The sequence below is a fragment of the Miscanthus floridulus genome, chromosome 10 (genome assembly GCF_019320115.1).
Source record: "Miscanthus floridulus cultivar M001 chromosome 10, ASM1932011v1, whole genome shotgun sequence".
Classification (NCBI taxonomy): Eukaryota; Viridiplantae; Streptophyta; class Magnoliopsida; order Poales; family Poaceae; genus Miscanthus; species Miscanthus floridulus.
This window is the reverse complement of record NC_089589.1, coordinates 4,870,800-4,886,054: the sequence shown is the minus strand read 5'-3', so window position 1 is coordinate 4,886,054 and position 15,255 is coordinate 4,870,800. Positions and strand designations below refer to the sequence as shown.

General features: G+C 45.3%; 3 pseudogenes; 1 reads left to right on the top strand and 2 right to left on the bottom strand.

Annotated features, from left to right (window-relative positions):
• Positions 1-1,483: 1,483 nt before the first annotated feature.
• Positions 1,484-3,000, top strand: LOC136490108 (uncharacterized; annotated as a pseudogene).
• On the bottom strand, positions 2,949-3,808 carry LOC136487895 (uncharacterized; annotated as a pseudogene).
• Positions 3,809-6,496: 2,688 nt separating this feature from the next.
• Positions 6,497-9,032, bottom strand: LOC136487894 (uncharacterized; annotated as a pseudogene).
• Between the last annotated feature and the right edge of the window lie 6,223 nt (positions 9,033-15,255).

Here is a 15,255-nt window from a genome sequence, read left to right as displayed (position 1 = left end):
CCATACCTGATTTTTCTGTCTCCACATATCTTCGTGGATACGATTGAGTCATGTAAGATAACTGTGGACGCACAGAACATATACAACCAAACTAAAAACACAGTCCCCAAAATGAACTCATGGGATTCACAACATTTACTTATAAGGAAAGACCTGGGTGGCGTATAAACGCAAATCCTATCTTCTTTAGCCTAATAGCTTCGAATCCATGAAGGTCCGCAATTATTTCTTCCGCTCTTTATCGACGGGGAAGGAAAAATCAGGTAAGAGAAGACAACAGTTTCTCAAAAAATTAAGAAACATCTTGAAACTATATAAGAACTAGCAAGTGAATTAAAGAAAATCAAATAATTGAAACTGAATGATTGAAAGGACTAAAACTGATAGATAGATATAGCAGAAAGCCAGAATGTCATTGCATCAGTAGCTTGAAACCTACTTCAGGAGGAAATCAGTGCATCATTGTTTATATTCAATCTTTATATAAATTGTAGTAATAAATAAACATGAAAAAGAACTAACAAATCGAAGAGGCGGGGCTGAGGCCACATTTTCAGTGTGGATTTTATTCATCACCGAGTTGTGCCAACTGCAGAAGGGCAGGGCAGTTATTCTCGGCAAAAGGAGCCCTTATTTGTAACAGACCTAATCCTGCAGCTAAAACTTATGCAGCTTGGAACCTGACCCTGAACTTCGTAGTCTTGGGCTTTCTGTTTCTTGGACAACTTATTCAAAGATCTAGGTAGTGCCAGGCTAGGGCAGTTATTCTCGGTGAAAGAACCTCTTGAGCTTGGAAACTGAACTTCGCAGTCTTGGGCTTTGTGTTTCTTGGACAAATACTTCCAAGATGTAGGTATGTAGTGGTATTCATGAAACATGAGTCCCCTTGACCTACAGCAAGAGAAATTAGAACATTAAAGTTATATAAACAATGAGAAAGCACAGATCAGTTAGCACATTAGAGTGTCCCAAACAATTCATGTGACAGTTACTGAGGCTCAACCGCTCAAGAACCTACCAACAACAATGGCTGCAAAAGGTGAACATATGATCTGCTAGTGTGAAGGACCGCACAGAGGGTCGGATCCTCTTTCTGCCGTCATGGATGATGGATAGCGTTGATAATTTCTCGCATGTGCTGCTGCTGACAGAGTACATAAGAAGAGGATAGAGATCTTCAGAGTAGAAGTAAATGGCATCACCGCTGATGGAAGGCAGGTTGTTTGCAGACACAGAGGCAGCGGTCAAGGCCGAGAAACAGAGCTCGATCACCAAGGCTGCTCAACGGAGCAAGCCCCCTCTGCTCAGCCGTGCCAACCTCAAACAACGCAAACCGGCGAGGTCGATATCCCTTAGGCTCCGTTCGTTTCTTTGGGAACGGGCCGTTTCCGGCGGTCGTTCCGGGTGGAACGGGGCCGTCCGTATTGAAAACTGGTGGTATAACTGGCCAGGAACGAAACCTGGTCCGGCTGCTGCCGAACGGGCCCTTAGGGCTTGTTCGGTTCGGCCGGTTTAGCCCGGAATGCAGCCCAATCCGGGCGGATTGGAACGGCCCGGAATGGAGTCTGGCATGGCTTGGATTCGCTGTTCGGTTAGATCTGGTCCGGAATGGAAACAGGTCCGGTTCTGTTTTCCCCCCTCTGCTCACGGGCCGGATTCATTCCCCACCTCGTCCCCTCCGGAACGGAGCCTGGCCACTCGCTCGGTCTCCTCTCGGTCCTCCCTCTCGCCGCCGTGCAGCCCTCTCCGGCGGCCCCCTCAACCGAGACCTCCCGTCGGTGCCGTCCCACGACCTCGCCGGCGCGAGCTCCGCCACGGCCTCGCCCTCTCCTTCCCGGCCACGCGGGAGAGCCCCAGGCCGCGCGCGCCAAGGCTCCGCCGGCGCCACGCTCTCGCGAAGGCGCGCGGGGAGAAAAGAAAATGGCGAAGCAAGCGCCTGGGCATGGTGGCGGACGAGGACTCGCCGCTCTTGGCGCCGTCCGTACTCACGGAGGTGGTGGCGCGGTCGTCCCCGATCCTGCCGCCGCTCCGCCGCCCCACGTTCGTCGGCGCCAGCCTGCCGTGCGCCGCCGCCTCCTCCCCGGTGCACGGCGCCGGCCTGGGCATCGGCGCGAAGTGGGAGGAGCAGGACCAGCCGGCCACCACCCACAGCCCGACCTCCGCGCTGCGCTCCCTCGCCCGGCAGCACTCCGCCGCGCTCGCCAGGCTCGTCGCCGCGCCGCCGTCCGCGCTGTCGAGGTCCGTGTCGCGCGCCGAGTGGAGGACCGTGTCCCCGCACGACGACGAGGATCCCGACCGAGATCCCAAGCTGCTCGCGGCCGAGGATGGCTTCACGTGCGGCGCGCTGTACATGTTCATCCCGGGCTTCTCCAGGAAGAAGCCCGCCGCCATCGCCGCTGCGGGCACGACGCGGCCGACTGCCTCGCGATGGAGGTGGCCAAGACCAGCTGCACCGCGGACGACGCGGAGGCGCCGGTCAAGATGGCGTTCGTGTTCGACGGCGAGCCGCCCGCGTCGGCGACGAGGGGGATACTGAAGAACTCTTCGTCGTTGCGGCTGGACTCGGCCCGGCACGTGAGGTTCTCGACGGCGGTGGCGGCGGACGCGTCGGCGTCGTGCCCGACGTCGCCGTGCATCACGCCGCACCTGGCGAGGGCCAGGGCGGAGTTCAACGCCTTCTTGGAGGCGCAGAGCGCATAGCTGGAGTGTTTCCTCTATGATGATGAGCACTGATATTCTCTTGCGCGGCGACGACCGTGTAGCCACAAGCGGCTAGCATTCCGTCTCGCGGTTGATGCATGGCGGCAATATGTTTCCCGTGCTTCGATTTTGTTTTTCTTAGTGCACGGACACATCTTGTATCTGGGGTGCGAATCAATTTTCGACCTGTTCGTTTTGAGTGGATTGGCAGGATTAAATCCTTGCCGGATTGAGTGACACGGGTGGAATCACTCAAACCGGGGCTGGAAGTAATCCTGGCTGAGATCCAATCCGACTAAAACGAACGAGGCCTTAGTGGGATTGTCATGGGAAAAGTGGCGGATAACAAGCACCAGCCAGGAGGAAGAAGGAATAGTCTTGAGGCATGTCGAATCTTGGGATAAGAGCAATGCAAGGGCCCAGGCATTGAGGATAGATCTGCAGAACCGCCATCTTGTTTCTGACGACGCCATAGAGCCGGCCTTGGAAGGAGTCGGCGCGCTGAGGCAAGCTGGAGGCTGTGGTGCACGGTATACCAGCACGGGGAGCCAGGCTCGGCGACGACTACCCCCGCTGCGTTGAGGAACCAGGCGACGACGGCGATGGAGTCGGGGGAGTTCTGGGACATTCACACGGCGGCTCTCACCCAGGCGCGGGACAGCTGGTCCTTGACCATGTAGTCCAAGATGGGGGCGATGGGCGGGAGGTCGACGGCAACGCGGGTGAAGGGATGCAGGACGCGGACGGCGGTGGTTCCCTTGTTGAGCAGGATGAGGAGGCCGTCGGTGAAGCCGACGATGCAGTGGCCGCGGAGCTCCGGCAGGCGGACGCGGACGCGGACGCACCTGCCGGTGGCGGTGCAGAGGAAGGCGACCTCGCATGCGTCGGCCAGGCGCACGCCGTCGCCGTCGCATAGCGCGATCCAGCCGCGCGGTCGAAGACGCGCGTCACGGAGGCTAGGGTCGCGCGGACTGGGCTTGGAAGCACGCCAGCTCGCGCACACGGCGCGCAAGGACATGTAATCCACCACGTCCGCCGCCCGTACGCGGGCGGCGATGAGTTGCGTCAGGTCCGGGAGGAGTGACGCCCAGTCACTCCGCATCTCCATCGCTCTCCCTCCTGGCGGGCGCCACTGCCGGGCCCTGACGCAGTCTCCTTCGCCTCCACTCGCCCGCAGTCGGCGCCTCCGCCCTCACCCGCCCGCAGCCTCCGCCCTTAGAGAGAAGTTGGCCCCGTGCACGAAGCTCGCGACGCGCCGCCCGCCGAAGTACAGCCGCAAAAACGGGAGCCCCAGCGCGCGCTGCAGATTCTAAATCTCAAAATCAGAGCCGCTAGCTCCTACTTCTATCTAGCTAATTGATCGATGGATGAGCAGTGGGTTAAAGTTGTGGCGTTGGGTTGCCGCAGTCTTCGCCGTAGACGAAGCGCACGTTGCCAGTGTCCGCTAGCGAGTCCCCGAAGCTACCGGACGCCCGCGTCGCTCCAACCAGCACCGCCGCCGCTGCCATCACCGGGAACAGCAGCCGATGCACTCGGTTTGGGAGCTGATAGAGATGAGAGATGAAGAGGCGCCACGGTCAGCCGTAATGACACAGTAGATCGATGACGTGTCGCCACGTAGGATGAAACCACTTTGGATCGGCTAGGGAGGTAAAATAAATGGTATTGGAAGTTGAGGGGGAAAATCAGATTATGCCAATAATCAGTGTTTTCCTAAACGCTAAACGGTAAACAGTCGGTCACCTACCATTTAGCCATTATTCGGGCAAAACGTCCCATTAAACGGGCTAAACGACCAATTAAACGGGGTAAACGGGTGATTAAACGGAAACGGCACACCACTGTGTAGCGTTTACACGGTGTTTCAACGGGCTAAACGACCGTTTAGGCAAACAGTGCCAATAATTGAGGCAGAAAAATAGGGCTTCTTCCCATCGAAGATCACAAGCTATTTTGGCAAAGGCAAAAGTCCATTTTTCCTCCCTCATCTCTTGCGGTCGTCTGAATTTCCTCCCTGAACCATAAAACCAGGAATCTTTCCTCCTCCATCTATGAAAACCGGTTATTTTTGCACCTTGGTTGGTTTCGCAGGCTGTTTGTGCCTAGGTGGACCGCCGACACGGCAACCACGTTGACGTCGTTTCAAAGGATGCGGCCAGCGGCCGAGCGAAACCCTAGGCCATTCCTGTCGCTCCTTTCCTCTCTCTCTCTCTCTCTCTCTCTCTCTCTCTCTCTCTCTCTCCGCTTCCTCTCTCCCCCGTTATTCTCCACTAAACCGTAACCAAAGCTCCACCATTACCATTGATGTCGGCCTCGGCCAGTACGAGCTCATCGCGCGCATCCTGGGCCGGCGATGGAGGCGTACGGCAGTCGCCGATACCCTACCGGGTCGGTCCTCTCGCCTACGAGCCAGCGGTGCTGTGCTACTGCGGGCAGAAGGCTGCTCGCTGGATCTCATGGAGCGACGATAATCCAGGCCGTAGGTATTTCAAGTGCTATCGTGCTCGGGTGAGTGAATGTTGAATTAATGGTGTTCTGAATCCTTGATTTTGGTTGCCAATTTCTGGTTTTGGATGGTAATTTGGGGAAACTTTTCTACACAGAGTGGTGGATGTTCCTTCCGTGGGTGGTATGAACCTCCGCATGATGATTTTGTACGAGATCTTCTAGTCGATTTGCGTGATGCCGTGTGGAATCTAAAAAGGGAGAGGGGCAATTTACAGCAAGATCTTGCTGCTGTCGGGAACTAGCTTGAGCAAGAGAAAATAGAGAATGCACGCTTACTTGCTGCTGTCGGGAAGCAGCTTGAGCAAGCGAAAACAGAGAATGCACGCTTATTAGCCAAGGACGAAGAACTTGTCGCCTCCCTTGCTAAAGTGAAGATAGAGATGCAGAGGCTTGTGTTGTTTCTGGTGTTATTGGGACTAGTCATGGTAGTAGTTGGTATGAGGTTAGTGTAGAAGGAAGAGAAATGCTGTCTAGATTGGGTACCCCATAATGTAATGTTAATCTCTAATGTAATGTGTAGTACTGATGTATTATTTGGCACATTATAATCTGTGAAGAGAATATGGTGTTTGTGTTTTACTGAAATATGGTAATTTTAACCAAAAGACGGTAAAACATGGCAGCAAGAAATGTCTCCAAATGTCTGAAGCACACATCCATACATAAGTCTGCAAATGTCTGAAGCACAAATATCACAAGTCTGGTTACACAAACACGTGCATGTCTGGTTGCACATACATAAGTTTAGGTACAAATAGCACACATCCATACATAAGTCTGCTTGCACATGAACTAGAGCATCACAGATTTGCTGATTCCCATGGTGGAAGCATGAGCATAGGTCCTGGGCGTGGGTTACTTTTTTTAGCCTTCCCCAAACGTGGAGCTGTGGCAGATACTTGTGCAGATGCTGTCCCAGAGGTGATGTTGATGCTAACACTTGCACTTGCATGAGGTCTTGGTGCATTTGCTGAAAGCTGCATAGTAGCAGAACCACCGGTTGTAGTTGTTACCTTTGCACTTGCTTTACTGGTGACCATCTTTTGGAATGCAAGAAACCAGGAAGAGTGTTAGGCAACATAGTATGCAAGATATTTAGAAACAATATAAAGGAAGACATCTGTTACGTTCGATTTGGAGCCTTGGCATGTAGTCACTGTAGGATTCTTCCTTTTTTTTGAGGTGGAGCAGGTTTCATCAGTGTTTTACATCATCACAATGGCTTTGGAAGCACCATGAATAGGAGCCATCGACTGTGCATAGCCATCATTGGAAGAAGCAGCAGTACCTATTCCTGTATGCCCAGGATTGGAAGAACTTGCAGCTGTTTTTTGTCACAGGAAGATTTGTTATGCCCCACAACCTTGCATTTGGAGCACCTAATGACAGTCCCAACTTTTGACATTTTTGTATGTTTGGGTGGCTCAGTTGGGTCCCTCCTTCTCTCGGTTTTGGGCCTACCTGGCATCCTCACATATCCTGGAGCTCTAAGTGGGGGTCTATCTGATACAGGCCAATTGGTCATGCCTTCAACTGGGTTAAGGCAGTAGGCATATGTCTTCCGAAAATCATCAACTGAGTAGCAGTTGGCAATGTACTCCTCTAAGCTGCTAGTCTTAAAATATATGCAGGATATGGCATGTGGGCATGGCAATCCTGATAGCTGCCAGTATCTACATGAGCACTCTTTTTATCCAAGTCAACTGTAAATCTATTCTCCCAGTGCACCACTTCAAATTTTTCTGCCCCATTACATATTGCATGACAGTGGCCTGACATTGTGATGTAAGAATTCAACTTCTTCAAAATGTTAGGGCATATGAAGGTAGACCACCTATGTGATTTAGTAACATTGTCATGGATCCTAACCATCACTTTCCTTCTTATTGTTTCTAACATAGTGATTATTGGAAAATATCTAGCTTCGACAATCCACTTGTTAAATGACTCACACAAATTGTTATCCACACTATCACAATTTGATCCTAACCTGAACCATGCCCTGCTCCAGTGTTGTGGATGAGTGTTAAGAATAGCTTGAGCTCCTTGAACTGTTGCCCTAGCTAACCTTGCTCTAGCCAAGTTGAACAACATCAGACAAGGGGCCTTGGCACAAGCCCAAAACTTCTTCTGCCACTCCTTTTCAGTGAAATGTTTCTTCCAATTAGCATATATATGCCTTGCACAATTTCTGTGTTCTGCATTTGGAGCCCAGTTTTGCACTGCATTTAAAATTCCCTACAATAAACCAACCTAGAGTTACATACTTTTTCGTAACACATGTAATGCAGTAAAGCTCAATATGATGAAGGCAGCACACATACCTTTTGCTGATCTGAAATAAACACCCAATCAGAGCCATCACCAACACCCAAGTCCTTAAACAACAGACCACAAAACCAATCCCAAGTTTCATTTGTTTCTTTTTCAACCACAACCCATGCAATAGGGTACATCTGGTTGTTGGCATCCCTCCCTATAGCACACAACAATTCACCATTAGTTGCACCTTTAAAAAAGCATCCATCTAGTCCCACAACTCTCCTACAACCTGCAATGAAACCTTTCTTCAAGGCATCTAGGCAAATGAACATTCTTTGAAAAGTTGGAGGCTCCACATGTGGTTCTTTTACCACTATGACAGTGCTGCCAGGATTACTTCTCAGTAGCTCATCCTAGTAGTCATACAGTCTCTGGTACTGTCTTTTTGTGGAGTCTAGTACCTTCTGCATGACCATGGCCTTTGCTCTCTTGAGCTTAGCAATGTTAACATCTGCAAACATCTCTTCTTGCACAGTCTGCTTCATGCTTCCATAATTCCATGTAGGATTGGCCATTATGAACTTCTCATACCTCTCTGCAATCCTTCTAGCAGTAACCAACCTGTTGTCCCTCCTAGGAGGACATGTGTGGAATTCATTAAATGTGACAATCTACTAGCTCTCAGTCCTAGTGTTGGTTGATAACAAAATGACCCATGGACAGTGCTTCCATTCACACTTTGCCCTCACTCTTGTTGGCTCATCCTTTACGAATTTGATACATTTCCTCTAAGCAAGGCCATATCTAATTATTGCCTTCTTAAATTGTTGTTTGCTTCTGAACTTCATGCCCAAGGAGAAAATTGGAGTATCTGGGCTCTTCTTAAACCTTGGTAGGCCATCATTGTTTCTTATTAATTCTCCCTCACTATGAGCTTCCACTTCAGAGGCTTCTTCTTCACTGCTCTTTACATATGGAGTACTATACCCATCTTCAATAATTTCAAATCCGGCAAGCATACCAGTTGAGCCTTTCAGCACCACATCATCTAGTGTTGCACTTTGTCCCTCCTTCATCTTCTTTTTTAAATCCCTGATCTTTTTGATATTTTCTGTAGCTTCATCATCATCTTTAGAAGAGCAGGAGTCTCCATGCATGTAGTCACTGTCTGCACTTGACTCTTCTTCCTCATGCGCCTTGTTCTTAGCTTTTTCTGAGTAGTACTCTTCATTTGCAGCCTCATCTTGCTGTGGATCCTCAACATATATATCAGCCACCACTCCTTCTTCGATAGCATCTGACATTTGAATGCAAGCATTGTCGTCCAATAGAACACGAAGTCCACTATCAAGTTCTTTACCAGGGAATAACCAGTGCAGCAAAGCCCCCTCTGATATAGTGCAGTGATCTTTTAGATGACCAACAACCTCTGGCAAAGACACTTTATCCCTCTCAATGTAGGACATTGCCTCCAATCCACCAAAATAGTCCAATCTGTTACCAATTCCGACAAATTGACCATTGAAATGGAACCTCACAACAAGGGTGCTTAAAACATCCATGTCCACACTGCAAGTAGAATGCACTTCAATCAGGTGCTTAGAACATGCATCTACTTATTTAAAAACTCATTGACATAACCAACTCCCGATGCATAAGTACATCCTACACTCAAATCACTTGGATCTCAACTATGCAGCACAAGTAATAAACTAAGCAACTGTGTTGAATAAACTAGCCTCCAAATCAACCGTGTGCCCTAGGCAATCGAATAAACAAACCCCTAACTAAGCCCCCAACATATTCTTAACCTTACAGTACACACCAATTCCAAAGTATCAGAATATAAAATCTAAAGATTTGGGGATTAGTTGGCTTAACCTCTCCGCTGTCTTTAGATCCCAGCGTCGTGGCCTGCCCACTGACGGGATCCAGTGTCGCCGCGGCAGGGAACCTCAGTGCCGCCTGCTCTACTGGGAATCTTTCTTCTCCGTTGTCGTCACCGTCTTACTAGAGCGGAGAGAGAGAGAGAGAGAGAGGAAAGGAGCGACGGGAATGGCCTAGGGTTTCACTCGGCCGCTGGCCGCATCCTTTGAAACGGCGTCAGCGTGGTTGCCGTGTCGGCAGTCCACGTAGGCACAAACAGTCTGCGAAACCAACCAAGGTGCAAAAATAACCGGTTTTCATAGATGGAGGAGGAAAGATTCCTGGTTTTATGGTTCAGGGAGGAAATTCAGACGACTGCAAGAGATGAGGGAGGAAAAATGGACTTTTGCCTTTGCCAAAATCTGGTCCACTAAAGCCCAGTATCGGGTCCATAATCCATACATGCTTATGCTCATTTCACTGATCTAATGGCCCATTTACGAATGGTCCCACCAATGAGAGAGATTTTCCTCTTGTGGGGCTCCAAGGGCGAGAATGTGCAAATTTTTTTAAGGAATCTCCTAATTCATTATATCCTGATTCTTGAGTAGGAGTTGGGAGCTAAAAAAAATAGCTTCTTCATTATGAGAAGTGACTCTCTGTTATGAAAAAAAGTAGTTTGTCTTATAGAATTACTAGAGAGAATCACTTCTAGCCATGTAACCCACTTCTACTTAGAGAATCACTATGTTATGAAAAAATAGCTTATCTTAGAGAATTACTATATAATCACTTCTAACCATGTAATCACTTCTACTCGGAGAATCACTTCTAGAAAAGCTATGCAAACAGACCCTTAAAAGATTTCCACAAAATTTGAAACGAGGCACTAGTGGATTCATAAAATGGACATTATCTCAAAAGCTAGGAAGCAAACTCAATCCAGGAAAAAACAAACAAAAATAGCAAATTGTACAACAAAATTCTAGAAAATGCGTGCAAGTATATGTTGGGCTAGCTGTTTGGCTAATGATTGGCATGTCGATTGGTTGATCATGGATCTTGATGACCCAGAAGTCTTGCTGCCTGTGTTGCTTTGACAAGTCAAGCCAAGTGACTGGCATGTCCATTGCTTGATCATGGATCTTCATGACTGAGAGGTCTTGTTGCCCGTGTTGTTTGGAGAAGTTGGCAATCATGGGCCATAGCGTCCAGTGTCTAGGATTCTTGTCCAGTCGTTGTGCCTGAGAGCAGCTGCAAGTGTGGCGTTGTCTATCATGTATGTGACGTAATGGAGATGTAGGAAGATGAAGCTTGAGACATATTATATTCTTTCATTGGAACAGGTTGTAGTTGTGGGAAAACGAGTATTGAAGCTTCAGAATAAATTTACAAAACAGTTATAGGTCACACTTTAAATCAACACTCAGAAAAAAAAATAGTTTAAGGTTCCAAATGATAGCTAATACGCTACTTTTAGAGCCTATTATCTTATAATTCTATATCATAACATGCCAAAATTCTAAACTAGAATGCTAGGCCCTACAAAGTTACAATGTTGTAGTTTTAAGATTCAAGGATCTGGATATTTTAAATTTTTGTTCAAATTCGATGAGCATCATTTTTCATGGACCCTGATCTCAAACTAAGGGCTTGTTTAATTAGCTACAAGCCTGGAAACCACGCTTGGCCTAGGCAGGTCACCCAGGCTTTCAATTGTCTATGCATAAATAAACGCTCTACCAGTTGAGCTACATCCCTAATTTTGTTCATTTTTGCCACTACAAATTGTTTTAAATTTTATTTAATCTTGAAGATAGATTAATAAAAATAATAACAATTAGAGATATGAGGAGTTGAAACCATGTACCATTTTCATGCATAGACAAACACTCTACCAGAGCTAGTGGAGCTACATCCCCAATTTTGTTCAATTTGTCACTACAAATTATTTTCAATTAGATTTAATCTTCGAAGATAGATTAATAAAATACAATGATTGGAGATGCCAGGAGAACACTACTAGTTGAGATACATCCCAATTTTGTTCAATTTTCCACTACAAATTATTTTAACCCCAATTTTGTTCAATTTGTTACTACAAATTATTTTAAATTACATTTAATCTTCGAAGATAGATTAATAAAAAAATTGGAAATGCGAGGATTTGAGCAGTTGAGCTACATCCCCAATTTTGATCGATTTCCACTACAAATTGTTTTAAATTTAATTTGATCTTGGAAGATAGATTAATAAAAAAATTGGAGATGCGAGGATTTGAGCAGTTGAGCTACATCCCCAATTTTGATCGATTTCCACTACAAATTATTTTAAATTTTATTTGATCTTGGAAGATAGGTTAATAAAAAATAATAATTGGAGATGCGAGGAGTTGAACCCCTTACCTTTTTCATGCATAGGCAAACGCTCTACCAGTTGAGCTACATCCCCGCTTTGTTTAATTTCTACTATAAATTGTTTTAAATTTTATTTGATCTTGGAAGATAGATTAATAAAAAAAATTGGAGATGCGAGGATTTGAGCAGTTGAGCCACATCCCCAATTTTGATCGATTTCCACTACAAATTATTTTAAATTTTATTTGATCTTTGAAGATAGATTAATAAAAATAACAATTTTGATCGATTTCCACTACAAATTATTTTAAATTTTATTTGATCTTTGAAGATAGATTAATAAAAATAACAATTAGAGATGTGAGGAGTTGAACCCCGTACCTTTTTCATGCATAGACAAACGCTCTACCAGTTGAGCTACATCTCCATTTGTGTTCAATTTTCCACTACAAATTATTTTAAATTTATCTATTCTTGGAAGATAGGTTAATAAAAATTAAAAATTGAAGATGCGAGGAGTTGAACCCCGAACCTTTTTCATGCATAGATAAACGCTCTACCAGTTGAGCTACAAGCCCAACTTTGATCAATTTCCAGTACAAAATATTTTAAATTTTATTTGATCTTGGAAGATAGAATAATAAAAAAGATAATAATTGAAGATGCGAGGAGTTGAACCCCGTACCTTTTTCATGCATAGATAAATGCTCTACCAGTTGAGCTACATCCCCAACTTTGATCAGTTTCCACTACAAATTGTTTTAAATTTTATTTGATCTTGGAAGATAGATTAATAAAAAAATAATTGGAGATGCGAGGATTTGAGCAGTTGAGCTACATCCCCAATTTTGATCGATTTCCACTACAAATTATTTTAAATTTTATTTGATCTTGGAAGATAAATTAATAAAAAATAATAATTGGAGATGCGTGGAGTTGGACCTTGTACCTTTTTCATGCATAGACAGACGCTCTAGCAGTTGAGCTACATCCCCAATTTTATTCAATTTGCCACTACAAATTACTTTCAGTTTTATTTAATCTTGGAAGATAGATTAATAAAAGAATAAAATTGGAGATGCGAGGAGTTGAATAGTTGAGCTACATCCCTATTTTAAATTTTATTTGATCTTGTAAGATAGATTAATAAAATATAACAATTGGAGATGTGGGGAGTTGAACCCCATAACTTTTTCAAGCATAAACAAACGCTTGACCAGTTGAGCTACATCCCCAAATTTGTTCAGTTTGCCACTTCAAATTATTTTAAATTTTATTTAATTTTGGAAGATAGATTGATAAAAATAGTAATAATTAGAGAATCGAGAAGTTGAACCCCATTCCTTTTTCATGCATAGAGAAATGCTCTACAAGTTGAGCTACATCCCCAAAAAGTTGAACCCCATACCTTTTTCATGCATAGACAAATGCTCTACCAATTGAGCTACATCCCCAATTTTGTTCTATTTGCCACTATAGGTCATTTTAAATTTTATTTGATCTTGGAAAATAGATTAATAAAAAATAATTAGAGATGCCAAGAGTTGAACCCCATACCTTTTTTTTTCTCATGCACAGACAAAAGCTCTACCAGTTAAGCTACATCCCCGATTTTGTTCAAGTTGCCCCTACAAATTATTTTAAATTTATTTGATCTTGGAAGATAGGTTAATAATAAAATAATAATTGGAGATACAAGGTGTTGAACCCATACCTTTTCCTGCATAGATAAAAAAATGCTCTACCAATTGAGCTACATCCCCAATTTTATTCATTTAGCCACTACAGATTATTTTAAATTTGATTTAATCTTGGGAGATAGGTTAATAAAAAGTAATAATTAGAGATGCAAGGAGTTGAATCTCAAAGCTTTTTTCATGTATAGATAAACGCTCTATCAGTTGAGCTACATCACCAATTTTGTTCATGTTGCCACTACATATTATTTTATAATTGATTTAATCTTGGAATAGAATAAAAAAAAATAACGATTGGAGAAGCGAGGGTTGAACCCCGTACCTTTTTCATTGCCTAGATAAATATAATGTGTTATATGGACAAGAAACTGAATGGAGAATTAAAGCAAAACAGCACTTGACTCAGAACCTGAAATGCGTCAGCACAAAGAAACAACACTTGGAAGATCTTGCTGTAGAGTTTTCATGTATCATACTAAACAAATCTACGTTTGGCTGAAGGAGGTTAAGGGAAACAAATAGTAAGAAGCCCACATCAACTAAAAAACAGTAGCTAGCTTTATAGTGGCAACTCAGGTGTGGGACATCGTCTTCAGAGATGGCGCAAGCGGATCTGATTGTGGATGGGCTACACGGCTTCCAGCGGAACACAATGGCTAGCCCTACTTAGCAGCGGGTTACTTAGTGTGGGACATCGTCGGTAACGACGGCGCAAGCGGTGATGAGGGCGATTTCATCTTGATGGCTTTGTTTTTTGGGGGTGGCGGTGTAGTGTAGTGTAGTGTCCAGTTCGTGGTGGTTTGGTGACGGTGAGGTGTGTGTCTTTGTTGAGTTGCGGCTCGTGTTGATGTCACATTGCGACCGACCAGAGTTGTTTTTTCCTTCTTTGAGTTGGGGTTTCCGTGCGTGTTGAGATCACAATCCAACTGACCGGAGTTATATCTGTTTATTTTTTGCCTAGTCTGGACTTCTTTTAGTTTTTTTTAATATAATCGGCAGCTCTCCTGCCTGATTTGTTAAAAAAAAAGTAGCTTGGGAAAAAATGGTAACCTATCCCGTTTCCACAGGACACCTTTCTAAAAATGTCCTTAGAGAACTCACCCACAGCACTACACCAGGGAGTTGTTATTTCAGACTTTTACGCTTTCATCATATATATAAACGTCAAACGCAACCTAGCAGAATACTTCAAAGCGTATGCAGGTAGCGACTGTAGCGACATAAAAAACACTGTAGCGACCGGAAAAGTTACTACTGGTTTGTGGTCAACCTTTTACGCTTTCAGACTTTTACGCTTTTAGAATTTGTTTGAGAAAAACACTGTTCCGAATGAAAAAAAATAAGCGGATTAAGCCGGGTTTGGGGCCAGCCGAACGCTGGATTGTTATCAGCACAGTGTCATGAAGAACTGTCACTACTGGTACAAAATAATCTTCTGCGAAATATGTGTTATGCACAAACTCGACTGGTTTGAGTGATGCAGAAAGCACCTGACATTGCCTTATCAAAGAGGAACATTATGTAATGTACCCAAAAAACATATATATATATATATATATATATATATATTTATTTAATCAAAATTATTGTTCCGAACTAACTTGTAATGGATTGCTAATGAATAACCTCACATTGCTCCACGTGGGGTTATGAATACTGTAATGCTTGTATCCGTGCGTCCGTACCGTGACTCCGTCCGGACGAACCTTATCCACTCATTCACGGACCTAGCCCGTGTCGCACGCCCGCTTTGCAACGCGCGCCCCCGCTCGTAGGACGATTCCGCTCGCCCATGCCACCTCCGCTCGGATGGACTCCGCTCGGCGCTGCCCCGCCCGCGACGCCCGCCATCGCGGGACGGACTC